The sequence below is a fragment of the Elgaria multicarinata genome, chromosome 17, assembly GCF_023053635.1.
Source record: "Elgaria multicarinata webbii isolate HBS135686 ecotype San Diego chromosome 17, rElgMul1.1.pri, whole genome shotgun sequence".
In the NCBI taxonomy this organism is placed as follows: Eukaryota; Metazoa; Chordata; class Lepidosauria; order Squamata; family Anguidae; genus Elgaria; species Elgaria multicarinata.
The window spans coordinates 14,716,711-14,736,687 of record NC_086187.1 but is presented as its reverse complement, the minus strand read 5'-3'; positions in this window follow the sequence as shown (position 1 = coordinate 14,736,687).

Below are 19,977 nucleotides of genomic sequence, written 5' to 3'. Positions count from 1 at the left end.
AGAATTTCCCAAAAGTGGTGAGGAGCAGCAAGTGTGATTCTCTCTGTCAGATACACAGTGTCACCCCAGGATACTGAGATCCCAATTGGCACAACAACTACAACAGATAAATCATCATCATAATCATCATCATCATCATCTCTTTTCTCACTTGTGGCAGTTTTTCAAGGCGGACATGACGGGCTTTGCCAAGTCATGCTGTCTTTTACGGATTCAGGAATTTCCTGACTATTGAACATGTTTTTAAGTATGACTGCTTTCTGGATGATGATATTATTGTTATTAAGAGTTTTATAAATATTCCAGGGCATAGATGCTGTACAGTCATCATCCCCTTTCTCCCCCTCCTGCTTCTCCTTCTTACAACACCGTGCAGTTTGGTCATTCGTCCTCCTCCACCCCCACTTTACAGATAGGTAAACTGAGGCTGAAAAGATGGACATTGCCCAGGGCCACCCAGAGAGCCCGGAGGTTGGAAGGCCAAATCTCCATGGTGAAGAAATCCTGGTCTGTGTTGACTAAACCCACGCTGAATTGATTGCTCAGCCTGGGATTCGCCATGGCGCTTTGAACGGTGCATCACTCCAGCCCCGCAGCAAGCAACATCCACATGTGGCAGACAAATCACTCCAGGATGCTCACTCCAACTCCACCATCCCAAGGAATGCAGTTAAGTTCGAACATCCAACCCATGCGCAGCAACGGTCAATCGTGGTTGCGCAAACACTCAGACAAGAGTCACCCACACAAGCAACGCCAGATGTGAACACGGCGCAACTGCATTTTTTTAAAAAGAAAAGGAACGAAGGCGGAAAGAAAAGGGGGTGGAAGAATATACACAGTTTAAAAACTAAGTCAAGAAACTAATGAGCCCCCACATGTTTAGATTCAGTAGCAAACGATCTCCTCCTTGTATGGATATCTGTAGAAGGATATTCACAAGGAAGCTTCTGGAATTTCTAGTTTAATGCTGTATCAAACCTAGGGGTTCACCAAAGAGCAGCCCCAGAACCTATTTTAACTAGACATGAGCAGAAATTGGTCCAAAGGTGCTTTTCTGAGAGTTTTCTTTTTCTCCTTCCTGGTAGAAAAGGGAGCCCAGAATATTTTCTCCAAATATTCTCCACCAATCTTTGTTGTGGCGGCAGCTATGTCCCCAACCCCACTCCTGCGTCTGAGACATTGTGGAGGATGCAAGATGGTGGCATGGTTCCCATTGAGGGCCACCGCACTGTGGCTAACACCTTAGGAAAAAGGGAAGAAGATGTGATACCACCACTGATGATGGTGATTGCCCTGCCCCCTACACCTGAGAAAGTAGAGAATTTCTCCTCTCCCTGGAGAAGTTTGGTGACATCATGCCCCTGGGTTTCTCTGCCCACAAACAGGGTGGAGAATTTTGAGGGGTCGTTTATGCACAGCTCCGATTTTAAGGGGCAGAGATCGGCAGCGCCACACATGTGAGAACACACAGACCCCTTGGAAAATGTACACAATGCCTCTAGGTAATCATTGCCTAACTGCACACAGCCTTTAGACAAATAGGGCTTGTTCAGACAACACACTAAGCCATGGTTAGGCCGCTAACCCTTCGCAGCAAATGATTACTGAGCATGTTTAAAACGTGGTTATGTAGCCACCATGCTTAGGAATGGTGCACACGACACATTAAGCCATGATGGTTAACTCAAAATGCTTAACCATCATGTTAGTGGATAGGCCTTCCAAGGACTGAGAGCAGAAACCTGTGTAGCGCACAGCTCAACATAGGCAAAGTGTCCCCAAAAGATGACGAGGGTTGGATCACAACTCTCATCATTTCCAGCCAGCACAGCTGTTGTCCAGCCAGCTGTAGGCCAGCAGGGTTACTGGCTGGGGATATGTAGCCATGTGGAATCAAACACAGCTGGAGAGTGCCCGGCTGGTGCTCTACTGCTGAGTTACAGCCACATAGCTGTGGCCTACATCCACCCACATCTGCATATCGCCCTGTTCCTGCAGGGCACACTTTCACATTGCCCCGTCAACTTTTATCTCTTGAAACTCTAGTTCTTCTTAAGGTGCCTTCTCCCATCAGAATTCAGCTATCATTACAGCTATTTTTGTTGTTAGAAGTACAGCTCTACCATTCCTTCAAGTTCTTTTGCCTATGCTGGTCGTCTTCTTCCTGCTGATCTTTTCCCTTCAATTTTCTCTGGAGTATGGTGTATTTTTCTCCTGGGATAACATGACAAAGATATTGGCCTCATCTACACCAAGCAGGATATTGCACCATGAAAGCAGTATGAAAGTGGTATGTAAGAGGCAGGAGCCACACGACTGCTTTATAGCAGTACTGAAGTGCACTGACAACTGTTGGGTTGACACAGACCATCTACCGCTTTCATCATACCGCTATATCCTGCTTGGTGTGGCTCCTGCCTCTTATATACCGCTTTCATACCACTTTCATAGTGCAATATCCTGCTCGGTGTAGATGAGGCCATGGTGATTTTCTTCTTGTGATGGTATTTATTCATTCCGTTTGCTTGCTTACCCTATGCATTTGATAGTCCACGGCATCTTCAACACATGTTGACGTAGCCACATTTCAAAAGAATTGATTTCCCCCAAATTGTTCTTCTTTAGTGTCCAAGCCTCCATTCCATAAAATAATATTGAAAACATGTAACATCTTACCATCCGTATCCTTAGTGCAAGATTAAGGTTCCGATTACATAGCAGTTGTTTCATTCTGACAAACGCTGTTCTTGCCATCTTGATTCTTGCGTTTATCTAAACTCCACTAAAATGACCAACAAAACGCCTCACGTGTTTTCTTTCCCCATTGTTTCTGCCCGATCCCTAAGCAAAAGCAGACTGCCCAAAAGTAATACCTATTTGGCACTAAGAGGAGCTTTAGGTGGAGAGTTGGAGTATGATGTTTTAAGATTCTGAAGGTCACATCGTCTTGGGTTTGATGTCACATAACCTCTGCAGGTGTCCCTCTCTGTCGCCTATACACACCCAGCTGCCAGGGCAGGGCAGAGGGGGGGGCAGTGGGGCCAGTGGGCATGGGCCTATGATTTTGAGGGGGCCTACTCCGAGTCCCTTTGGTAGAGGCAAAGGGGGACCCTTTGGTAAAGATTTGTTACAAGGTAGCTCAAATACTGAACTTGAGATTGGGCAATATTTCCCCAAATGTCACGTTGCACATTTTTCTGTCGTTGCCAGCAATAGTGGCCTCTAATAAGAGGAGCTTCAGCATCCTAAAATGAATCAAGTCATACTTTTGGTCCGCAATGGCGCAAGAATGTTTGAGTGGATTAGCAGTTTTGAACATTAACATTGACAAGGCAAAGTTGCTTGATTTTTCTGTTGTTGACGATGAATTTGCCCAAAGAAGCACGTAAAGCATTTCTGAATGTGAAGAAGTGATGTCTTATATACATCTTGAATAAAAGTGCTTGCCATGACCTTTTTTATAAATCGTTCTAGTTCATATGTATTTAGAACTGATTAAAAAATACTTAATGAGCAGTTTGAAATGGGGCCTACATTTCCCACCTGGCCTGGGCCTATGACCAGCTTTGCCCGGCCCTACCAGCTGCCCACGTCACCAGGAATTTCTTAGCTGAAGTGAGCTGGACATTTCTAGTGAATTCAAAATTCAAAGACACAGCTCTTGAAGCCATATTTGGTTTTTTGATAGTCTTGCTGTCCACTCAGCGGCAGTTGAAATGCAGGCGCTCATCATGATAGCCTCTGTAGCCATGCCCACAAGGACAGCCCCAAAATGCAGGCAGCGGTATTGATCCATATCAACAAACTAGTTCTAGTGCTTCTCACTTCCATGAGGAGCAGGTGTGTCATGTAGCTAATGGTCTTAAGTGCCCAGCCAAGACTAATGCACCCGCCAAAGTAATTAACATTACGAAATGGCTAGCTCACAACAATATGTTGAGCTGGGGGAAATCCATTTCTTTTCCCCCACCCCGAGTTACTTTGAGCAGCGCAGCTAAGTTCAGAGAGGTGTCTGGGAAGATGTCATCATTCCACAGAGTTTCTGCTACTGGGTGGTACAGAAGTGTAATAAAAGACACAAATACATACATACACACGGTTCATTTCTATACCACCCAATAGCCAAAGCTCTTTGGGCGGTTCATGAAAATTCAGAAGATACAATACAACATAAAAATTTAAATATGCAAATTAAAGAAAAACCCAATTTAAACAGCTAAATACAATTTCTATAAAATGTTAGATCAATTCAAACACCTGGCATAAATGCCCCCATCAGATGCCATTAAATGCCTGAGTGTAGAGGACAGTTGGAAGCTGGCAGTGAAAAGATGACAGTGTTGGTGGCAGGTGGACTGTAGCGGGGAGATCATTCCAGAATCAGGGGGCCACCACTGAAAAGGCCCTCTCCCTAAATAAATAAATAAATAAATAAAAATAAATACCCCATTAATCCAAAAGTCCCAGTGCTTCGACCCTGATGCATATGGTCTGGAATCAATACTTCTGCATACAGTACACAGCTACAAGATGTTATGATGGTCACTAACATAAAGAAGAGTTTTAAATCACACACTTTCTACAATGGCTATTTGGACAGCTAGGAATGGGGCTTCCCCATTCCAGTGCAGTGTACCTCTGTGATGACCAGATGCTGGAGGCAAAACATGAAGAAAGGTCTATCTCCAGGCTAACATCTACACTGGCATCCTTGGGCATCTGTCAAGGGTCACACTGGTGTGGATGAAGTGATTTATGTAGTCCAACACATCTGGAGGGCACTAGGTTGGGAATACACCCAACTGAGTAAATATGCATAGGATTGCACTCTTAATAAACTATTTCAAGTTAATCTTCTAAGGTTTCTCCCTTCTCATTATTCCTGGGAAAGTATCTCCTTTCATGTTTCTGCTTTAACTATTTCATAAGCCAGGAGGATGCAACATATATATGACAGGAGTAGAGAACTGGGACTCCAATTCCCATTTGCCCCAGTCAGCATGGGTCAGGTATTATGGGAACTGTGGTTCAACAACACCTAGAGGGCCACATATTCCCCACCCATGTTCTAGGGCTCTAGCTACCATCCTGAGAAAGCTAGCTCTTTTTGAAAATGTAAGTTTCTAGTCCTGGTTGTTGCAGATATGTTTAGTTTAAGAATAAAAATTAAAAGGATTGCCAAAACAACTAAGAAATGGAAGAAAGAGGGATAGAAAGAACACAAATATAAAGAGTCCCAAATTCACTACTTATTATTTCAAAACCTATGTTTCAATTTTCCCAGAAGGTTTGCGTTATTTGTGGAGGGGGCTCAATCTGACCGAGTATATAAAAACCAAAAACATGGTGCTCGCCAACTGTAGCTTAATATCTGCTATTCACAATAATAATTTGCAAATTTCATTGCAGACTTCCGCAACCTGGCACCCTCCCGATATTTTAGAATACAACCCCCATCAGCCCCAGCTTTGGTGGGCCCTCGAGGGCTTTCCTGCCCGCAGTGGCAGCCAGCAGCTGCATTGAGTGGCCAAGGACTTTCATTTTCACTTTCCACAATGCTCTGGAGCAATGCTACATGAGAGGCCTGATGGGGAATTAAAATGGCAGTTAGACTCAGCTACCTGGTGCTGCTCAGAATACTGGGCTGGGAGGGGTGTGTGTTAAAAGAAGGAATCATTGGTGGGCCCTGTCATAGCATAGTGGCCCTGGCAACTGCCCAAGGTTGCCAGGTACTGGTTCCAGCCCTGCTGACTATTGTATTTAAACATAAGAAGCTGTCATATAGAAAAGCATATCTTTGATCCAACTACCCCAATAATGTCTAGCAGCAAAGCTCCAAGGTCTTTCTCAGCCCTGCACTGTGATCCTTTAAGCTCAAAATGCCAGGATCTGACCTTCTCAGCGGTGCAGCTGGGTAATTTTAGATCCTGGACTTAATGGTCTGGTGGTGGTGGGCCTTTACAGTAGATGTGTATTGCTTCCGTTGTAAAGCATGCAACTAAGATTTCGCTTTTCCCTGCCCTCCAATTACCATTTCATGTTTTAAAACTGTGTCTACATTCCTGATATGTTTAAATAACAACAAAACGGTTTGCCAACCCTGATTACACTTACACACACACGTTCTGAGCATGTGCGTTTTGCATTTAAGCTCACTTAAATCACACCCTCATGAGTATAGGAATAAAGTGGAGTTTGCTCTGGCTCCTGCCACTTTCTGGCTGTTCATTTGTGGGATGGGTGGGTAGATTTTGGACCCATGTTCCAGCCTTAGCTGCACCACCGGATCTTCTGCATGCAAAGCATGTCCTCTACCACTGAGCTAAGTTTAAGAACCAACGTATGGGAGGAGGTGGGGAAGGAACCATTCTAACATGTTCAGGTTAAGAAATCATATTTTTAATCCAAGTGGCCCCCTCTAGTGGATCCTGATCTACATTGACCCTATTTTCTCTCTCTCTCTCTCTCTCTCTCTCTCTCTCTCCATCCCACTTGCCTCTATCTCTCCAGATCTTCTGCAAGTCACCTGCAATAACCATCCCTGTTGTCCTTATACAGCGGAAAGTAACTTAAAACAACAGTTGACATTAGCAAGGGGACGCAGACCCCCACTTCCTGATTATTCACTTGGGGTGAAGCCAATATTAGCACAAGACCTTTCTTAGGCCAAATTGAGGTCACAAAATATTGTGTGCAAGCTTCCAGCTTCTCCAGAACTCTTCATCAGGAAAGATGGTAAACACAGTACATAGTTAAACAATGGAATTCATTATGCTACCACAAGATGTAGTGATGGCCACCAATTTGGATGGCTTTAAAGGGGGGTTGGATAAATTCCTGGAGGAGAAGGCCATCAGTGTCTACAATTCCTGATGGTTATGTGCTACCTCCAGTATCAGAGGCAGTAAGTCTATATACAACAGTTGCTGGGGAACTTGGGTGGGAGGGTGCTGTTGCACCCATGTCCTGCTTGTGGGTTCCTGGTCGGCAGCCGGTTGGCCACTGTGTGAACAGAGCGCTGGACTAATTGGACCCTTGGTCTGATCCAGCATTGCTCTTCTTATGTTCTTGTGTTCTTAAAGCAAAATAGTAGAGGTGGGTGGAGGGGAAAATGTGGCTCTTGTTCAAGCCATGGAGTCTGCATGTGATTACAGTCTCAACATGGAATGTGGGATAGGTCTGTGTGCATTCAAATTCAGTTCTGCCAGGTGCTGAGATGGTTTCGGGTTGCCTTGAGGACCAACCCTAGAGCTGCTGGGAGGAAGAAGCATGTTGTCAGCGGCCGTTCCAAAGCCAACACCCCCTCCCTTCCCTTCCAAATCCCACATAAGACACAACCCCCTGCAATCGATGTCACATGAACTGGGAGCTGGAAAGCACAAGAGGTAATTTATGTAAGGCGCTAGAAGTTTGCTGGTACCACTAGCTCCATGGATTAAGGACGTGCATAATCTGTTCTAATAGATGGAGGCCTCCAAGACTCAATTAGCCTCCTCCCTCTGTGTACTGTTCTGTTCACAGCAGGCGTAATCTCCCAAATTACTCCAAAGCAGCCTTTCTTGGGATGCTACGAAATGTAAGCCTATGCGGCAGGGTCTTGCTATTTACTGTTTTACTCTGTACAGCACCATGTACATTGATGGTGCTATATAAATTAATAATAATAATAATAATAATAATAATAATAATAATAATAATGAGAAACTAACCTGGCTAAGGTGCAAATAGATAAGGATGAACACACACACACACACACAGAGAGAGAGAGAGAGAGAGAGAGAGAGAGAGAGAGAGAGAGATATTTCCATCAGCTCATGGAAAAAGGACATTTGGAACAGGGACACTGGAGACTGCTAAGCAGAAGGCATGCTTCATCCGAGGCTATGAGAGCAGAAGGACAGTTTAAGGGCAAAATAAGACTAGGGGCTGCTGATTGACCAATATGTGACTGGCCTGACTGGTAAAGCCATGTTCTGTCAGGTAGACGTTCTTGGTTGTGAAGAGCCAGCATTCTGAACTGGCTGCACCCTTCACCTGACAGATCCATTCAGCCTCCATCCCTGATCCCAACACATTTTGCCATGGCTTCATCTCTAGGCTCCACTCCAGGGGCTCCTAGAGATCTACTCACTGCTTCAGGCATTGAGCAGGCCCAAATTGGAGGCACTAATAGGTACTGGTTACATTCACGCAACCAGATAGTCCTTAAAACTGCGTGTGGCACATGTGTGAGCACAGACAATGCAGTAACTGCAGCGAAACATTGTATTTGTGGGCCTAGAAATGCAGTATGTTTGTTGTGCATGTATGCACATGCACCATATGCACCTTTAAGGGTTATGTGGTTGTGTGAATATCTCTCTCTCTCTCTCTCTCTCTGAGCTTCATCCCACATACCTGCTTCCCTCAGATTATCCCCATAACACTAAGCTTTCGCTGTTGTTTTTGCTACCGGGCGACAGCGATCCTTTGCATACCAGGAAGTGAGTTTAAGGGGGGAAATGTAAAAAAATCATAAAAAAATCAACGGATGACCCCAATCTGATTAAAATTCAGTACGCTTAAACCTCACCCTAATATCTATTACTGTGCCAATTTTGGTGCCTTTATCTTTAAAGCTTATGCAGATGTAAGCATTTCTTTAAAATCCTGCTCCTGTGCCCCAGCGGTGGCTCGGAAGATATGCTCAAAAAGTAGGGGCTAAATACAGCAAATCTTTTGGCTTTATAGCACAATTAAGGCAGGGTGCATGGGAGTACTTCACAATCAAAGCAGATTATAAGGTGGAAAACTTCTGAATCCTTTGCATGCAAATCTCAGTGGTTGCCCAGTATAACGCTGGTGTGATAAAGCTCTCTCTCTCTCTCTCTCTCTCTCTCTCTCTCTCTCTCTCTCTCTCTCTCTCTCTCTCTCACACACACACACACACACACACACACACACACACACACACCTTCTAGAAAGGTGTTGTGAATCCTTGTTGGCAACTCAGTTAAACCCCTGTGCATTTATTGCATGATTAAGCCAGAGCCTGGAATCCTTAGGTGCCTTTCAATTCCATTGCTTAGCTCATTGCTCATTTACGCCCCTCTGGAAGAACATAGAAGTAAATTATGCCTCCAAGAGAAGGGGGGAGAGAGAGAGAGGAAGGCCTGCAATGTGTGTCACCCCTCTGCTTCCAGAAATCTCCCCTACCCAAAATTTTCTGATATGGTCCTCTTAACCTTTGTAAAGTGATGAATTCACAGGCAGTAGGAAGCATGTCAGGAGGAGATAAAAGATCAGATGCCCCCACACACCTTACCCATCCTAGATTGACTTGTCAAACTATTTCCAAAGATTCTGTTTGTAAGAAATGTAGCAAACAAACCAACAATAGTAGTTGTTGTTTTACCAGAGATGTCTCTTTGATTTAGAATAGCTGAAAATCTCTTGTTGATCTCTCTTTCTCTCTTATCATGTGATTATGCATTTATAAGAACAGATGCTGTATTTATTTGTTTATTTGTTCACTTTGTTAAGCTTCCAGCTGATAAGAGAGAACTGCCATGGCAAAAGCAGAGGACAGAAACATCTCTGGTAGCAGAGGCAGGTCATGGGAGGAGTAAGCAATATCAATCGCATCACAAACACCAAACACAATCTACAAGAGAAAAAGAGGGTGTGTGTGTGTGTGTCACACTGATGTGGCTGAAAGCACTCCAATTCCATCACAGACTGAGCACCACCCTAGACAGGAAACTGGGGCGATAGAGATTTCCACCCCAGTGCTTTCTCCTTTGGGAAGAGTCGGAGAATGGGCTTTGCCCATGCTCAGTTTCTGACTGAAGAATGATTACCCTGGCAGTGGCTGCTATAAAAACAAAAAGAAATCCACTTTACCTAGCTCCGTTGTAGCCAACAATATTTCAATGCATGTTCAAGGTATTTCTGTGAGCTTAGCTCTCCCTCTGCTGGTTGGCCATAGATTCTTTGGAGATCTCTGTGCAAGCTGTGCTCAGTGCTCAGAGTGCAATATGTAGGGATGTACGAGAAATTAGTTTCAGTTTATTTTTGGACAAGAATTTACCCAATTTGCACTTTGTCTGGAAACAAAGCCCTATGAGGAGAGACTGAAAGAACTGGGCATGTTTAGCCTGGAGAAGGGAAGCCTGAGGGGAGACATGAGAGCACTCCACAAATACTTGAAAGGTTGTCACACAGAGGAGGGCCAGGATCTCTTCTTGAGTTCAGGGAATAATGAGAAGGAGGAGAAGGCGCAACAGCAGTTGGGCCCCTGCCTGGCCCTTGTCAGGGGTTCAAACATGCCTACCTCTGACACCATCCCTAGACTAGCGATAGACTGAGCCAGAGAACAACTTTTGGAAACGTGAGACACCCCCTTTGTTTGGAATGTTTTGGGGCTATTATGGTACAGCAGGGTAAATGCTGAGGTTTTGCAATAGTTTATGCTTTATCTGTTTTTGTTTGGCTTAAAGGTGTAGTGCCACCTGTCCTGCACCTTTGGGAATGGATGGCCTATAGACCTAAGTCTGGAATCCCATGCACTTACCTGGGAATACACCCTGTTGAGCACAACTGGACTTGCATCTGAGTGAACAAGCATAGGGTTGAGTTGTAAGTGAATTAAGAACAAAACAACAGAGAAAACATTAGTTACGGTGACCATAGGAAAGGAAAGATAGGGCTCCTCTATCTTTAACAGTTGCAGAGAAAGGGGAATTTCAGCAGGTGTCATTTGTATGCATGCAGCACCTGGTGAAATTCCCTCTTCATCACAATTAAAGCTGCAGGAGCTGTAATAGAGTGACCAGGTACAAAAGACGGCAGGGCTCCTGCAGCTTTAACTGTTGTGATGAAGAGGGAAATTCACCAGGTGCTGCATGCATACAAATGACACCTGCTGAAATTCCCTTTTATACATAACTGTTAAAGATACAGAAGCCCTGTGCTCCTTTTCATATGGTACCCTGTAATGTTAGTCAAACGTTCTCCTCTATTAGGGTGACCATATGAAAAGGAGGGCAGGGCTCCTGTATCTTTAACAGTTGCATAGAAAAGGGAATTTCAGCAGATGTCATTTGTATATATGGAGAACCTGGTGAAATTTCCTCTTTATCACAGCAGTTAAAGCTGCAGGAGTGACCGGATTTAAAAGAGGGCAGGGCACCTGCAGCTTTAAGTGTTGCGATGAAGAGGAAATTTCACCAGGTTCTCCATATATACAAATGACATCTGCTGAAATGTCATATGGTCACCCTACCTCTATGGTGATAAGATGCAGTATTGTTTGGACGGTAATAAACACTTTGGCCACTAGATGGCCCTGCTGCTCTACAGTCGGTAGGATTTGGGCTGACTATTACCTAATCGCTTTGGATTCCTGGCATTTTTATGCAAGAGGTTTGCACTGACCTTTCCTTGATCAAGGCTAAAATCCAAATTAAAACCAACGCTAGCTGACACATTAGGGTCGTACTTTTATTAGGACCAAAAGCTGGAGTTTCACAGGATGCTTTTTCAAGCTAGATGTTAAGCAGCAGCAAAAGGAAACGGAAGAGGAAGAGAAAAATATATTGTTGGGCAGGACAAATTTCAAAACGTCACCCTCATGGCCACATGGGCAATGCCCCAAAGTGAGTTTTGGTGTGAAGAGTAAAAATGTCCAAAGCAGCCTGTAGCACCTGGAAAGATGGTTTCATTTATTGCAGCAAGAGCCACCCTGTTGAGTTCTTTGAACTCAGTTCTTTTCTTCCCACATCTATGCCTAGCTCCCCACAAATCAACCCATGGCATCCAGACAACCATACACAAGCGGAAAGTCAATGCAGGGCAAAAAGTGACCTGCTGAGTAGATAGATTCAGGTGACTCAAGCAAGCAAGCCAAAGAGCGTGCGATAGTGAAATCGCTCAGATAAGTTCTTTGCCAGCAATAAGCAAAATGCATTGTTTTATTGGTGACCCTATGGAAAGGAGGACAGGGCTCCCATATCCCTAGCCCCACCTGGCATTAGGAAAGGGGACTTCCAGAACAAATTATGTGCCTTCTAGGCAGGCTCATATTAGCATCCCGGCTAGGGATAAAACAGGATGCCAATCTGCATAAAATTCGCAATGCTAATTGATATGTATAAATGCAAATTTGGAAACTGAACCATAGCGTGGGGTAACCATACGAAAAGGAAGACAGGGCTCCTGTATCTTTAACAGTTGTGTAGAAAAGGGAATTTCACCAGGTGTCATTGTTTGCATGCAGCACCTGGTGAAATTCCCTCTTCATCACAATGGCTAAAACTGCAGGAGCCCTGCCCTCTTGACCAGTGGCAGCAGCCCCCTGGATGCTCCCCTCTGTTAGAGGATGGAGTTGTGTGTTCCATGGGACCTGCCCTGCACCTGTTAAGCTAGTCTGGGCCCTCAGGTGTGGTGGAGGATGCTACCCCATGCCACCAGTATCAAAGTAGGATTCTACTGTCAGTCCAGTGAATTTCTGCAAGTGGAGTGGTGGGCTGCCATCTCTCCCTTTGGCTCAGGCCTCCAAAAGTCTTGGGCCAGCCCCACCTGCCATCGGTTAACACAGACAGAAAACCCAAAGTATTGTTCCCTTAGTACATTAGGCAAAGGACAATATATAAGAATGTGTGCAAGGTCTTCTGTCGTTAGATTACAGTCAAGTCAGACTATTTCTGGACAGTTTCAGTTTTGCAAGTTTCAATCCGAAATCCATTCAGTCCAGTTTCTGCATCAATCTGCAATTATTATTGTTTTTAAGGTTGCATCAGAATTTTCATTTTGTACACAACTTCCTCTAACATGCACATTTTTTTGCATGCAACTTTCCCAAACATAGGCGTTTTCGTTCACAACCTTCAAGCTGAGAACTGCATTGCAAACTTCAGGGAACGCTCCAAGGCAGAAAATGATCATTGGTTGGAGAAGTGCTAATTGAATCAGTTCGCTTGAAAATGCGGACCAAATGAAATTTCACCCCAATCCTTCTTCCTGCATGTCCCTCTAAAATCTAAACCAGCCTTCACAATGCATTGGGACTGCCGTTCCCATAATTCTGATCCCAGCACGGCCATTGGCCATGCTGGGCTCAGGATTATGGGAGTTACACTTTCAACTCATCTGAAGGGCACCAGCTTAATCTAACTGAAAGTATTGTTGCCTTAGGCAAAGGCCAATATATAAGAATAGGTACAAGATCTTCCACCTATCCAAAACCACAAAGACTCAGAATGTGGCATAATCCCATCTGCAAATCATCAAGTGATAATTACCCATGAGGAAAAACATCAGTTTATAACCTGACGGTTCTATCTTTCAAAGTATTTAGGGTGGTACTTCCCAAAGAACGTCCATCTTGCACAACAAAATGCAATAAAATGTTTTAATTAGTGTGCCTGTGTCTGGGTCTGGGTGTCTGGGTGAGGTAACGGACTGGATGAGGGCCAATAAACTGAGACTCAATCCAGACAAGACGGAGGTACTATTAGTGGGTGGTTCGTCTGCCCGGCTAAGCGGTGTTCAACCTATTCTGGAGGGGGTTGCACCCCTCCTGAAGGGTTCGTAGTTTGGGGGGTGCTCTTGAATCAAGCATTGTCACTAGAAGCACAGGTGGTCTCAGTGATGTCACTTAGGGTGAGGAACCAACTAGCACCCCATCTGGAGAGAGATAGCCTAGCTATACTTATCAACGCTATGGCAACTTCTCATTTACCGTATTTCTTCGATTCTAAGATGCACTTTTTTCCCTAAATTAACAGCTCTAAAAATGGACTGCATCTTAGAATCGATGGCGTCTTAGAATCGAAGCAATACGGTAAGAGGAAAAGAGGAAGCTCCTGCAGCAGCCTTGAGCCATGCGAGCGAGGAGCTGGTTGGGTAAGCACCTGGTTTTTTGTTAGGCAAATTTATTCGTAAGTCCCATCGATTTCCATGGGACTTACTTGCGTGTCGTCGTCCCCTGGTGCACAGACAAGTAAAGAGCGGGACTGGAGAGTTAAGTTTACTCTTTGTTTCAACGCCCCCCCTTCTTCCCGCGCAAACAGCAGTTTCTTCTCTCACAGAGGGAAAAAAGAAAAGGACACAACCATTAGAAGAAAGCGTGGAGGGGGGGAGGAGGTTGGCTGGGCGGTGAGGGAAGTATTTCTTTGATTCTAAGATGCCCTTTTTTCCCCAAATTAACATCTCTAAAAATGGGGTGCGCCTTAGAATCGATGGCGTCTTAGAATCGAAGAAATACGGTAGATGATAGCACGTGTTATACATAGGGCTTCCTTTGCGTTATATATGGGGCAGTGAGACTGCTAACAGGGACTAGTTTTTAGTTGTTTTTTAAAAAGTTAGTGTCTATTAAAATCCTTGCCATGCCAATGGCATTTACGTTGCTTTTATTTTTACTCTACTTTCATTCTCATTTAAACTTTTAAATGTTTTATATTACGTTTTATTAGCCTTTTGCATTTTATGGTTTTAAGACTTGTTTCGTTTTAGGCTTCGTCTATTGAGTAGTATAGAAATGTAATAAATAAATAAGTGTGTGTGTGTGTGTGTGTGTGTGTGTGTGTGTGTAAGTTAAACAGGCTTACAACCGAAATGTAAATGATATATTTTATGTGATGTTCACATCACAGCTACTGATGAGCACAGTAGCCAAAACTGCACTGGTTACCAGTGTGTTTCCTACCCTAATTCAAAGTGCTGGTTTCCACCTTTAACTCCCTAAGCAGTTTGGGACGAAGTTCCTTGAAGGACCACTTTCACCCATATCAGCCTGCCCGCACTTTAAGATCAGAAAGACAGGCCCTTCTCATTTGCCCACCCGTGAGAGCAATTGTGTGGGTGATCAATTGGGAGAGGGCCTTCTCTAGAGTGGCCCCACATCTTTGGAACAAACTCCCATCGGAGGTCTGCCGTGTACCATCCTTGCAGGCTTTGAAGACCTTGAAAACATATTATTTTACTACAGCCTACTTGTGATATGAGCACTGTTGTTCCTGCTATTGCCATTGTTGTTGATGCTGGTTTAATTGTTGGCTTTTATTGCTTTTAATTACTTTTTATGGTGTCTAAGCTTTTATTGCTTTAACATTTTAGCTCTTTTTATGTAGGTTATTGTATGCCACCTTGCGAGGCTTCTGCCCCAAAAGGCAGCCAAGAAATGATTTAAATAAACCATAAATGAATAAATAAAACTTTGTCTATCTACCTTTCTTGTATATATCTAACTTAAGACTGGCTGCATTCGTAGCGGATCCCTGTGGCTGTGTTCTTGTGCCACCTCCTTAGCATGGGAGGTGCCAGCGTTTGCTTCAGGCAACTGAAGCTGTATTTCTCCAAGACGCCAACATAAGAGGACAGAGACAGGTGAAAGTAACAGAGACCTGAGCTGCATTAATTCACACTGCCGTGAAGCATTTATTAGCGCCAGCTGTGTGCCGGGCTCCCGCTTGCAGGTACAAGCTGTGATGTCCTATGAATGCGTCTCGCCTCTTTGCCAACGCTGAGACGAGCCGATGAATTCCGATCTCCTAGAATACGAAGCCAGGCTCAGAAGCTGAGACGGGTGCCGCCAGTTCAGAGACACGGCTTTCATAAGACGCAGAGGTCCGTCTCCCCTTGCTGTCACGGCTTGAGTTAGTACCTTTTTGGCAGAAGCAGCAGGGCGTTAAAGATGTCATTCGCCCTTAGCATCAAATGCTGGTTTACAACTTTTAGACGCTGTAAAGTTACAGAGCGAGAGAGAGAATCCCTTTCACTGGGCCGGCTCAGAATAAGAAGATGCAGGATGCAAGCTTTAGGATCCCAAAGAACAATTCCTTGGGCTGGGTGTACAAGGCAGGGGAAGAGAGGGAGAGCAAGAGAGAGCTTTATCACACCAGCATTATACTGGGCAATCAATGCGAATTGCATGCAAAGGTCCCAGAAGTTTTCCACCTTATAATCTGCTTTGATTGTGAAGTACTCCCATGCATCCTGTCTTAATTGTTCTATAAAGCCAAAAGATTCACCATATTTAACCCCTATATTTTGAGCGTATCTTCCGAGCCGCCGCTGGGGCACAGGAGCAGGATTTTAAAGAAATGCTTACATCTGCGTAAGCTTTAAAGATAAAGACACCAAAATTGGCTCAGTAATAGATATTAGGGTGAGCTTTAAGCATACAAAACTTGAATTGACTTGGGTCATCCGTTGATTTTTTTAATGATTTTTTTTTTTACATTTCCCCTCTTAAACTCACTTCCTGGTATGCAAAGGATCTCTGTCGCCCGGTAGCAAAAACAACAACAACCGGGAAAGCTTAGCGCTATGGGATAATCTGAGGGAAGCACGTATGTGAGATGAAGCTCAGGAGAGAGAGAGAGAGAGAGAGGAGAGAGAGATCATGGATGTGCCATTCAGTGTCTGCAGATGGTTTCCACCACACACACATAGCATTCCCCCCCTCCAAGGCCCCCCAGAAACCTCCTGCAGTTTTTTCCTACCTGCCTGAACCTGCAAAAAAAGTTCTATACAAAACACCTTATAAACATAAATAAAGTCCTGTGTAGCTGCCTATAGCTAATAAAATAAAATAAATATATTTGTTAATTCAGCTTTCCCCAATCTGGTGCCCACCAGATATGTTGGACTACAACTCCAGGGAGAGCCTACACCTCTGGAGGACACCCAGATGTTGGGGAAAGGAGTCTTAATTGGGTGTTTGTAGCTTGTATCTTATAGCTTAAATGTTTATTGTGTAAGCCACCTTGGGAAGACTATTGCAAGGTGAAATTATAGGCATAGACATCAACATATGAGTAAACCAGATTCAATCATTTACACCAGTGGTGAAAATGATTGAATCTGGTCTACCCATGTGCAGGGGTAAATGCATGGTTGAAATGGGGATACAATGCATCTCAGCATAGTGGTGAAGCCTGTGGCAGGTGGCCCCTTGTTAGGATTCTTTACCTTTAAACTAGATTTGGACAACTCATCAAAGAGAGGATGACTTCAAAGACAGGATGTCCTCTGACAGCTCTCCAAAACAGAGGTCTGTCCTCTCTAAATAGGACACCTGGCTCCCCTAGGCTCAATGAAAATGGGACGGTTTCCCACATGCCTTTCCACAAACATGGTGGGGCACATTTACATCTCCTGTATGAGGGAAGATTGCAACCACTGGGACTGTTTAGCTTTGGAAAAAGGAGGCTAAGGGGAGACAGGAGAGAGGTATACAAAACCATGCCTGGTGTGGAGAATGTGGGCAGGGAGGCATTTTCTCCCTATCTCATAATACTAGAACCCAATGGGGCATCCCATGAAGCTGACTGGTGGGAAATTCAGGACAGATAAAAGGAAGTACTCCTTCACACAATGTGTACTTAAACTATGGAACTCACTGCCACAAGATGAGGTGTTAGCCATCAATTTGGATGGCTCCAGAAGGGGATTGGATAAATTCCTGGAGGAGAAGGCTATCAATGGCTACTAGTCCTGATGGCTAAGTGCAACCTACACTAGTTGCTGGGGAACTTGGGTGGGAGGGTGCTGTTACGCCGTGTCCTGCTTGTGCATTCCTGGTTGACAGCTGGTTGGCCACTGTGTGAACAATGTGCTGGAGCAGATGGACCCTTGGTCTGATCCAGCAGGGCTCTTCTTATGTTCTTACATTGAATAGGAATTTCATAAATCTCTTCCATAAGCATATCAGTTCCCCCAAAGGTCCATGGAGCCTTCCAAAAGCTTATAGTACTGGTCTTAGACTACATGGTCTCCCAAGGCAGGGGTGTTTGAGTGGCCTTATGGGACTCCCTCCCATGGGGGGGATGTTCGCCCCCCCCTTTCATTACTTTTATATGGTAAAAATATATACTTTTATATATTTTTATATTCCAGTCTGTGTTTAATTTTCTGGAATTAGTCTGGAGTTTCAAAACTGTTATTGCTTTGCGTGTTATCTTTGCTGGTCCAAGTCTGGGTGTTTTTAATATCTCTTTTTTATGTTTGGTGTGTTTCGTATGTTTTATATTTTAAGACTTTTTTATCGTGATTGTCTAGGATACCATTTAAAAATGTATTTTATTAGTTTTTGTGTGTGTGTGTTGTAAGCTGTTTTGTGGAGGCTACTTGCCTGGAAAAGCTATCTAGCTAGGTTAATAAACACATAGATCGAATGACAGATAAATACTAATGAATAAATGTTGTTCAGCTTTTGAATGCCTTATTTTTATTGCAAGTGTAGCCCATTTCATAATGTCAGTGCGATTTGCATGCATAATATAATTCCTGACATTTTGTGGGTGTTTTTTTTTACTTACCATAATTTTAATTCAAAATTAAAATTGGGGATGGATATGATCACAATTACTTGTGTGCATGCACTGTTTGTTGAGTGGGCATTAATTTCGGCCACTATAAACAAAAATGTTAATGCAACACTCGACACACAAGTCAGTGTTTGCACTATTTGTTTTAGCTTTTGAGTGGATTGCTCAGCACATAGCCTGTGACAGGTCTGACACACACTTGGCACTCCAGAAAGTTCCCTTGGTTGCTTGCCCTGAAATCCAACCCCATCCTGAGGCTTATATGGAGCAGAGATACTAGATAGACTTGCAATATTAAAAACACACACATGCACAGCACAGAGACAATGGGGGAGAAACCAAACTAAAACACAACACCAAACCGCATAGGCAAAGGTGAAGGGGGGGCGACAAACTAAAAACACAACAGCACAGGGGCAATGGGGGATGAACCAAATAAAACACAACAGCACCAGGAGTAATAGGGGACAAATCAAATTAAAACACAACAGCACAGGGGCAATGGGGGACATACCAGACTAAAACACAACAGCACAGGGGCAATGGGGGACATACCAGACTAAAACACAACAGCACAGGGGCAATGGGGGACATACCAGACTAAAACACAACAGCACAGGGGCAATGGGGGACATACCAGACTAAAACACAACAGCACAGGGGCAATGGGAGACAAACCAGACTAAAACACAACAGCACAGGGGCAATGGGGGACAAACCAAACTGTTGGACTTGATGGCCTTGTAGGTCCCTTCCAACTCTGCTATTCTATGATTGTATGATTCTATGAAACCCAAGAGCACAGGAACAATGAGGGCAAACTAAACAGAATAACACAGGGGCAACAGTGGGCAAACCAAATAAAACACCATAGCACGGGGCAGTGAGGCTCAAACCAAACTTAAACTCAACAGCACAGGAGCAACAGGGGACAAACCACACTAAAAACACAACTGTACAGGGGCAATGGGGGACAAACCCAACTAAAACACAGCAGCACAGGGGCAATGGGGGACAAATCAAACTTAAACTCAACAGCACAGGAGCAACAGGGGACAAACCACACTAAAAACACAACTGTACAGGGGCAACAGGGGACAAACCAAACTAAAACACCACAGCACAGGGGCAGTGAGGCTCAAACCAAACTAAAACACAGCAGCACAGGGGCAATGGGGGACAAATCAAACTTAAACTCAACAGCACAGGAGAAACAGGGGACAAACCACACTAAAAACACAACTGTACAGGGGCAATGGGGGACATACCAGACTAAAACACCACAGCACAGGGGCAATGGGGGACATACCAGACTAAAACACAACAGCACAGGGGCAATGGGGGACAAACCACACTAAAAACACAACTGTACAGGGGCAATGGGGGACAAACCAAACTAAATGGAAATGTAAAGAAACTTGAAGACAAAGGTCCAGCTGAGCTCTAGTGATATGCAAATTCACATACATTTCAATCGGCATAATTTGGTCCATCTAGCCAAATATTACCGACACTGACTGGCAGTGATTTTCCAGGGTTTCAGGTAGGAATTTTTCCAGCCCTACCTGGAGAAGCTGGAGATCGAACCTGGGACCTTCTGCATGCAGGGCCGGTGCTACCATAGAGGCCACTCAGGCAGCCGCCTAGAGCACCAAGCTAA